Genomic DNA, 8,754 nt, shown 5'->3' with positions numbered 1-8,754 from the left:
ACAGAAGAAATATATAAAGGAAGAAGGTCTTATAGGTCTGTTCTCCTGGATCCAATTCTGCAGCAAATCTGCACTGTGTGAACAAGACCTAAGAAGCAGATGCGTTTGGTCAGGTTTGCTTGTTGGATTATGAAATTGAAAGTCAATATTTAGTTTACAAGTCTTCTAATGAGAGATCGTTCTTTATTCTCAGCTTTTACTAAAAGAAGTGAAGAACCTGAGAGAGCGCCTGGGTGTGGATGAAGACATCATCTCCAGTGCAGCTGCTCAGAGACTTCTCCACATCTATAGAGACCTACTTGATCCAGGACTGCTCTTTTTTGAGTCTGTGATCTTCATTCCTACGCTGAGGATGGAAGCGGCCGCCAGAGATCTGTCAGGATCAGATACGTTACTGAGATTAGATGAGAATTCCAGTCTACAAACATGAGCGCCGCCTGACAGTATGGAGACGTTTCTATTAAATATGACAATGTTATAAAGAGACAAGCAGCTTCTTATTGAAGAAACGCGCCTGTCCTTGTCCTCAGTGTTGTCTAGCATTTTGATCGCTGGTATAATACATGGCATTGTGCCTCTGGCAGGGCCTAGTAGGCTACCGTACATAACAGACCAGGGGGCCATTGTTAGGCCTCCGGTGGTCATAGCATGGGTCTAAGCTAGGGTCTGTACTTTTTCTAGTGTCTGGTTTGGGGTCTGATTAATTTAGGAGTCTTACTTTTTACCCTAGTGCTCTAATTCTGGGATATCTTATGAAATACATGGAGCACGCACACTACATACCTCCCAAAGACTATACAGGAGCACGCCCAATCCATATCTCCCATAGACTATACAGGAGCATGCTCACTACATACCTCCCATGGACTATATAGGAGCACACTCACTCCATACCTCCCATAGACTATATAGGAACACGCTCACTCCATACCTCCCAAACACCATACAGGAGCATGCTCACTCCATACCGCCCATAGACTATATAGGAACACGATCACTCCATACCTCCCAAACACCATACAGGAGCATGCTCACTCCATACCGCCCATAGACTATACAGGAGCATGCTCACTACATACCTCCCATAGACTATATAGGAACACGCTCACTCCATACCTCCCAAACACCATACAGGAGCATGCTCACTACATACCTCCCATAGACTATATAGGAACACGATCACTCCATACCTCCCAAACACCATACAGGAGCATGCTCACTCCATACCGCCCATAGACTATACAGGAGCATGCTCACTACATACCTCCCATAGACTATATAGGAGCATGCTCACTACATACCTCCCAAAGACCATACAGGACCATGCTCACTCCATACCTCCCATAGACTTTACAGGTGCACGCTCACTACATACCTCCCATAGACCATACAGGAGCATGCTCACGCCATACCTCCCATAGACTATACAGAAGCACGCTCACACCATACTTCCCATAGACTATACAGGAGCACGCTCACTCCATACCTCCCATAGACTATACAGGAGCACGCTCTTTCCATACCTCCCATAGACTATACAGGGGCACACTCAATCCATACCTCCCATAGACTATAATAGAGAGTGAAGTGCAGCCAGCTATCTTGTTTTTAATTATCGTCTCTAATGTGTACAGTGGGGGATCAGACACCCCCATTTTCATGATTAGTGGTTATACCTGCAGTCAGGCTCCTCTAATCAAGCATTTGAGGTGTATACTATCAATATTCGCGATTAGTGTGTGATATGAAGCTGTATTGTGCCCCATGTTGTGCAGTATTGTGTGCTGTATATTGCGCCATATTATTGTTTAGAGGCCGCAGACAGGGCGACGCTCTCATACATTCTGCTGGTGGGTCCTTTTGGGCCCCTGCCGATACTGAATCTTCCAGTGATGTCCTCATCTAGGATTCAGACATGGTTCAGCGCCTCAGTAGTCTTCAGCTGTTGCAAAACTGCAACTCCCAGGGCATGTTTTTGATATCTGACCCCATTCTGGTAAATTTGATGATGACACGTCTCATGACATAGCTGCGACCATGTGACACCTCTCCACTTCGCACCCATAACCCATGGTGGAGGGTGTTTCCCATGTGGCGATTACATTAGCTGTGAAAACATTGAGCGATTCTTCTCTGGGGTCATATATCACACCATTGGCCTTGGCATGAACGCAATTTTGGGTGAGAGTCCATGAACCCGTATGTAAATGCCTGTGTTGTATGTTTTATGGGTGCGATTCTACATTTTAGAAAGTCTGTGGAATTGACCACATTGATTTGGGAATTCTTTGAGGTGATAGAAACCTCCCCAGAGGGTGTAGTGTGACCCTACAGTCTGTATTCTTGTACCATATTACATTTTATATGGCCGCTCGGGTGTAACGGTTCACTGGGATACGCTTATTGTGATGTCATCCAGAATGTGGGCAGATTCTATTTCTCTGCACTTCATGTGAAGAATCTGTGCGTGATGTCATGAGGGGCGTGGCCTGTAATCTGGACGTGTTCCGTTTGCACATAATGGCCAACCGGTTATGACATCAGAAAGTTTATAAATTGGGGTCACACATTGACCACGGTGTCAGTTTCTCTTGCTGGCTCTCATCATGGAGGTGTCGCGTAAGAAGAGGAGGTTGGTGAAGACGTTTCCCAAGATGAGTACTGTAGAGAAAATGGAGGTTGGCGGACGCCGGCTTCCGGATGATGTGGAGATGGTGGACGTGGAGGACAAAGACGAAAAAATGGAGGTTGGCGGACGCCAATTTCCGGATGATGTGGATATGGAGGACGTGGAGGATGAGGGTGACAAAATGGAAATTGGCGGACGCCAATTTCCTGATGATGTGGAGATGGAGGACCTTTCGGGGGCTACGGTTATCATCAGGGCCTCAAACCCCTGGAAGAGAAAGCGGCCCTTTTAATTCCATCTGTCGCTTGGGGCCCATTTACCATCAGGGCCCCAAACCCCCGGGAGAGAAAGCGGCCATCTTAATTCCATCTGTCGCTTGGGGCCCATTTACCATCAGGGTCCCGAAACTTCCGGGAGAGAAAGCGGCCATCTTAATTCCATCCTTTACTTAGGGCCCATTCACCATCTTTAGGTGAGGTAAGTGCCGTCCACTGATGATCTTCTCCCCTCACATCTCTTCTACAGCCGCCTGAGCACTGAATTTCTGATTTTTATTTTGCAGTTGTCACCCCAACATCGTGGCCTTTACCACCTAAACCATCTGAAATTCCCATGAAGACTCCTCCAGTGCTGAGAAGCAGTGACAAGCATAACAGAAGCGAGATCCGGTAAGTCTGACGTCCTCTGCTCCGTCTTCATCTTCTAGTGGTGAAGGTTTTGTGAATGTTTTTTGCTTATTGGATTTTTCTTTTCTAGGATTCGACTATGAAAAATGTGAGAAACATGAAAAACGTCCCGGTCTCTTCTGATCCAGGACTGAGCTGTGTAAAGGTGGACTGACGGCCATATCCACGTGTGAAGACGGACCCTCCCCCTCTTCATCTCACCAATCACCGCTTGTTAAGGGGCCGGAGCCACAGAAGACATCGCAGCAACTCTACCACATTCTACAATAAATATATTTGTTTTACACATTTTTGTGCTTTCATTTTTATATTGGAGAATTTATCCAGGGAACCTTTCTTCTACGGGGAACATAAGGGTGTAGAAAAGTCATAGGTGTAATAATCTGCAGAATATATCACTGTATCTGTCACGAGGTAGAGAGGACAGAGCAATGTTCTGCAGATCTCTATAGAGGTCAGTGGTGTAATGATCTGCAGAATATAACACTATGTATCTGTCAGGCATTAGAGAGGACAGAGCAATGTTCTGCAGATCTAAAGACGTCAGTGGTGTAATAATCTGCAGACTATATCACTATGTATCTGTCATGCGGTAGAGAGGACAGAGCAATATTCTGCAGATCTCTAGAGAGGTCAGTGGTGTGATGATCTGCAGAATATATCACTATGTATCTGCCAGGAGGTAGAGAGGACAGAGAAATATTCTGCAGATCTCGAGAGAGGTCAGTGGTGTAATGATCTGCAGAATATATCACTATGTATCTGTCAGTAGGTAGAGAGGACAGAGCAATATTCTGCAGATCTCGAGAGAGGTCAGTGGTGTAATGATCTGCAGAATATATCACTGTATCTGTCAGTAGGTAGGGGACAGATTATCTGCAGATCTGGAGAGGTCTATGGTCTAGGGGTCTGTATTTTTTTAAGGTTTTTTTTAATGGTACATTTTATTAACCCCTTAAGGATGCAGCCTTGTTTTGACCTTAAGGCTCAGAGCCCATTTTTCAAATCTGACATATTTCATTTTATGTGGTAATAACGTCGGAATGCTTAAACCTATCCAAGCGATTCTGAGATTGTTTTCTCGTGACACATTGGGCTTTATGTTAGTGGTAAAATTTGGTCGATATATTCAGTGTTTATTGGTGAAAAATAGCAAAATAAAGAGAACATTTTAAAAAAATAGCAAAATTTTGAGAAAATGTGAAAAAAATAGAATTTTTCTAAATTTAAATTGACATGCTCGTAAGGCAGATGGTTATACCCCCCAAAATAGTTACTAGTTCACATTTCCCATATGTCTACTTTAGATTGGCATCGTTTTTTGAACGTTCTTTTATTTTTCTTGGATGTTACAAGGCTTAGAACATAAACAGCAATTTCTCATATTTTTAAGAAAATGTCAAAAGCCTTTTTTTAAGGTACCTGTTCAGTTCTGAAGTGGCTTTGAGGGGCCTATGTATTAGAAACCCCCATAAAACACCCCATTTTGAAAACTAGACCCCTGAAAGTATTCAAAACAGCATTTAGAACGTTTATTTAACCCTTCAGGCATTTAACAGGCATTAAAGCAAAGTGGAGGTGAAATTGCAAATTTCATTTTTCTTGCTGAATTTCAATTTTGTTAATTTTTTTCTGTAACACGGAAGGTTTTACCAGAGAAACACTACTAAATATGTATTGTCCAGATTCTGCAGTTTTTAGAAATGTCCCACATGTGTCTCTAGTGCGCTCGTGGACTAAAACACAAGCCCCAGAAGCAAAGAAGCACCTAGTACATTTTGAGACCTTTTTTTTATTAGAATATATTTTAGGCAGCATGCCAGGTTTGAAGAGGTGTTGAGGTGCCAAAACAGTAGGAATCCCCCAAAAGTGACCCCATTTCAGAAACTACACCCCTCAAGGAATTCATTTATAGTTGTTGTTACCATTTTGACCCCACAGTTTTTTCACAGCACGTATTTGAATTGGGCTGTGAAATTAAAAAAATGACATTTGTTTCAATAAGATGTCATTTTCTACCACAATTTCTTATTTTCACAGGGAACAACATACCCCATTTTGTTGCCCAATTTGTCCTAAATGCAGCAATACCCCATTTGTGGTGATAAACTGCAGTTTGGGCCCATGGGGTGGCTCAGAAGGAAAGGAGCACCATTTGGCCTACTGGGGATTTTCTGGTGTGAAGTCATGTATGCAGAACCCCTGAGGTACCAGTACAGTTGAAACCCCTGAAAAGTGACCCCGTTTTAAAATCTACACCTTAAGACATTCATCTAGAGGTGTAGTGAGGATTTTGACCCCACAGGTACTGTCTAAAAGATAATGTGCAGCAGATGGTGCAGAGTGAGACTTGCAATTTTCTATACATATAGGCCATGTCAGTGTCCGATATAATGTGCCCAGCATGTGCCACCGGAGATATACACCCCATAAACTGTAATGTGGGTTCTCCCGGGTACAGCAATACCCTACATGCGGCTGTTATCAGCTGGATGGGCACACAGCAGGGCTCAGAAGGGAAAGATGAGGGGGATAAGATGTGCGGAGTGCGTCAGGGGAAATTAAAAATCAAGGGATGGATGATAAATTTTAACACACTCTTTCATACAGAGCCCTGGTTTTTCGGGACACGTGTCACATTGATATATTGTGTCCTCCTTATCCCCCTCTTATAACAGACTTTGCACCTCTTTTGACTTTTTCCCTTCTTGCCAATTTGGGGAACTTCTCCTGGAAAGTGTTGCCCTGGTACGATGCGTGTGGCCTCGCTTCCGAAAGTACTGGGTGCCCCCCCTTCCTGGTCCCTAAATATTAGTTTCTTGATAATCACCTCTTGAAATTCCAGGAAATTTCCCGTCTGGCCTGTACATCGACGTAGCACCTACATATTTTATAATGCCATCTTGATTGGACATTGAACAAGGTTTGCCTCCTTTGCTTGCTCCATAGTCGGCACTGGAAAGAATCTCTACATCTTGGCACCGGATCAAAAGACAAAAAACATTGTTTACAAGAAAGCGTTGGAATAGAAACATGCAGTCCTAAATCAACACTATCTGTAATGAATATATTGCTTCATTTCTTTTATGCTTCCAATAACATTATTTACACTCTCTAGCAATTACATTCATATCGAGAGGTATTTAAATAGTGAGCTTTTACTCTATCTATACCGTAAGTCAACGTCTCGCGCAACGCCGGGTATAACAGCTAGTATATTCTAAATCTGTAGGTATACCCTGATGCCCTCACACACAGCTCATACATCTTCACGCCATACCTTGCCCTCTTACCCGGCAGGTACTGGCGGAATTGAAGCCTCCCTTTAAAATGCACAAGGACTCATCAATAGAAATACACTTCTCGGGGGTGCATGCTTGGGAAAACCGGGCACTGAAATGGTCTACTAGGGGTCTCCGTTTATATAAACGGTCAAAAATGGGGTCATCTCGGGGTGGGCACGGCTCATTATCAGTATAATTTAAGAAGTGAAGTATTGCCTCATAACGCATCCTGGACATGGTCATGCGGTACATCGGGGTGTGGGATAAGATGTCCGTGCTCCAGTAGGTCCTAATGGACGGCTTTTTCAGAAGCCCCATGTTCAAGAGCAGTCCCCAAAACTTGCCCAACTCTGCTGCGTCTACAGGGGTCCACCTGTGGGATTGGGCATAAAATGATGTGGGGTTCTTAGTAATATACTGTTGGGCATATCAATTTGTCTGGGACACCATTAGCTCTATAAAGTCATCAGTGAAGAAGTCCATCTCACTGAGCCCTGCCGTATTAAATTTGATCCCTGAGCTGCCCGTGTACTCAGGGATTTGGGGTTCATAATTGTCTGGTGTGGGCGTCCAAATGGGATCACTTCGCTCGGGGGTATCACTTACATAGTTACATAAGCCATGACTAAGGACGCAGGAGACGTCTGAAACGCGTAGGCTCCCTACAACATTGATACCTCTCCCTACACGCCAGGACATCATTTTTCTGATCCTGTTTTAATCTCGATTGAATTAAACTTGGAACAAGCTTCCGTTTTACCTACATCTACTCTGGATCCAACCATCTCTTTTTTCTACTATTCACCCATCGTGTGCCGACACGAGGATCCATGCGGAGTTATCAGTGCATGTTCATACTCTAGGTGAGCTGGAGGTTTCCTCTACCTTTTTTCTACATAGTTACATAGTTTGTACGGCTGAAAAAAGACACATGTCCATCAAGTTCAACCAAGGGATGGGAAAAGGGAAGTAAAAATTTCTACACATAGGAGCTAATATTTTTTTGTTCTAGGAAATGATCTTTGCCTTTTTTGCAGCATCTCCTGTCCCTGCTGTGACGGCTCCTGCGGTGACTATTCCATAGATTCACAGTTCTCACAGTAAAGAAGACTGGTCGCCTCTGCAGGTTGAACCTTTTTTTCTCCAGACAGGATTTCACCATATTTTTTGTATGGGCCATTCATATATTTATATAAGTTAATCATGTCCCCCCTTAGTCGTCTCTTTTCAAGGCTAAATAGGTTTAATTCTTTTAATCTTTCCTCATAACTTAGATTCTCCAGGCCCCTTCTTAGCTTTGTTGCTCTTCTTTGTATTTTTTTCTAACTCCAGGGCATCCTTTCTATGAACTGGAGCCCAGAACTGAACTGCATATTCTAGATGAGGCCTCACTAATGCTTTGTAAAGTGGTAATATTACATCCCTGTCCCGCGAGTCCATTCCTCTTTTAATACACGACAATATTTTGCTGGCCTTTGAAGCAGCTGATTGACATTGTGCTGTTATTTAGTTTATAATTTACAAGTACACCCAGATCCTTCTCAACAAGTGACTCCCCCAGTGTAGCTCCCCCTAGGACATATGATGCTGCGGGTTGTTGGGACCCCGATACATAACTTTACATTTATTTAGATTAAACTTAAACAAGTGGACGCCCAAACACTTAGTTTGTTTAAATCCGCTTGCAATTCACGAACATCTTCCATAGACTGAACTACAGTATATTACATAGCTTGGTGTTATCTGCAAAAATAGAAATAGTGCTATTAATCCCATCTTCTATATCATTAATAAATAAGTTGAATAATAGTGGTCCCAGCAGTGAACCCTGGGGTCACCACTTATTACCGGGGACCATTCAGAGAAGGAATCATTGACCACAACTCTCTGGATACGGTCCTTGAGCCAATTCTCAATCCAATTACAAACTATACTTTCTAAACCTATAGTCCTTAATTTACCCATTTGACGTCTATGGGGGACAGTGTCAAATGCCTTTGCAAAGTCCAAAAACACTATATCCACAGCGGCCCCTCTGTCTAGGCTTCTGCTTACCTCTTCATAAAAACAGATCAGGTCGGTTTGACAGCTTCTGTCCTTAGTAAAACCGTGCTGGCTGTCACTTATAATACTATTTATTGTCACATAATCCTGT

General features: G+C 43.3%; 1 long non-coding RNA gene across 1 annotated transcript; it reads left to right on the top strand.

Moving 5' to 3' along the window:
* The first annotated feature begins 2,586 nt into the window (after positions 1–2,586).
* Positions 2,587–3,603, top strand: LOC142666041 (uncharacterized). Its single transcript, XR_012851626.1, has 3 exons — positions 2,587–3,106; positions 3,192–3,297; positions 3,386–3,603. It is a non-coding gene; the product is annotated as an uncharacterized LOC142666041 (long non-coding RNA).
* Positions 3,604–8,754: the final 5,151 nt, after the last annotated feature.

The sequence above is a fragment of the Rhinoderma darwinii genome, chromosome 13 (assembly GCF_050947455.1).
Source record: "Rhinoderma darwinii isolate aRhiDar2 chromosome 13, aRhiDar2.hap1, whole genome shotgun sequence".
Classification (NCBI taxonomy): domain Eukaryota; kingdom Metazoa; phylum Chordata; class Amphibia; order Anura; family Rhinodermatidae; genus Rhinoderma; species Rhinoderma darwinii.
This window is presented reverse-complemented; position numbering and strand designations above follow the sequence as displayed.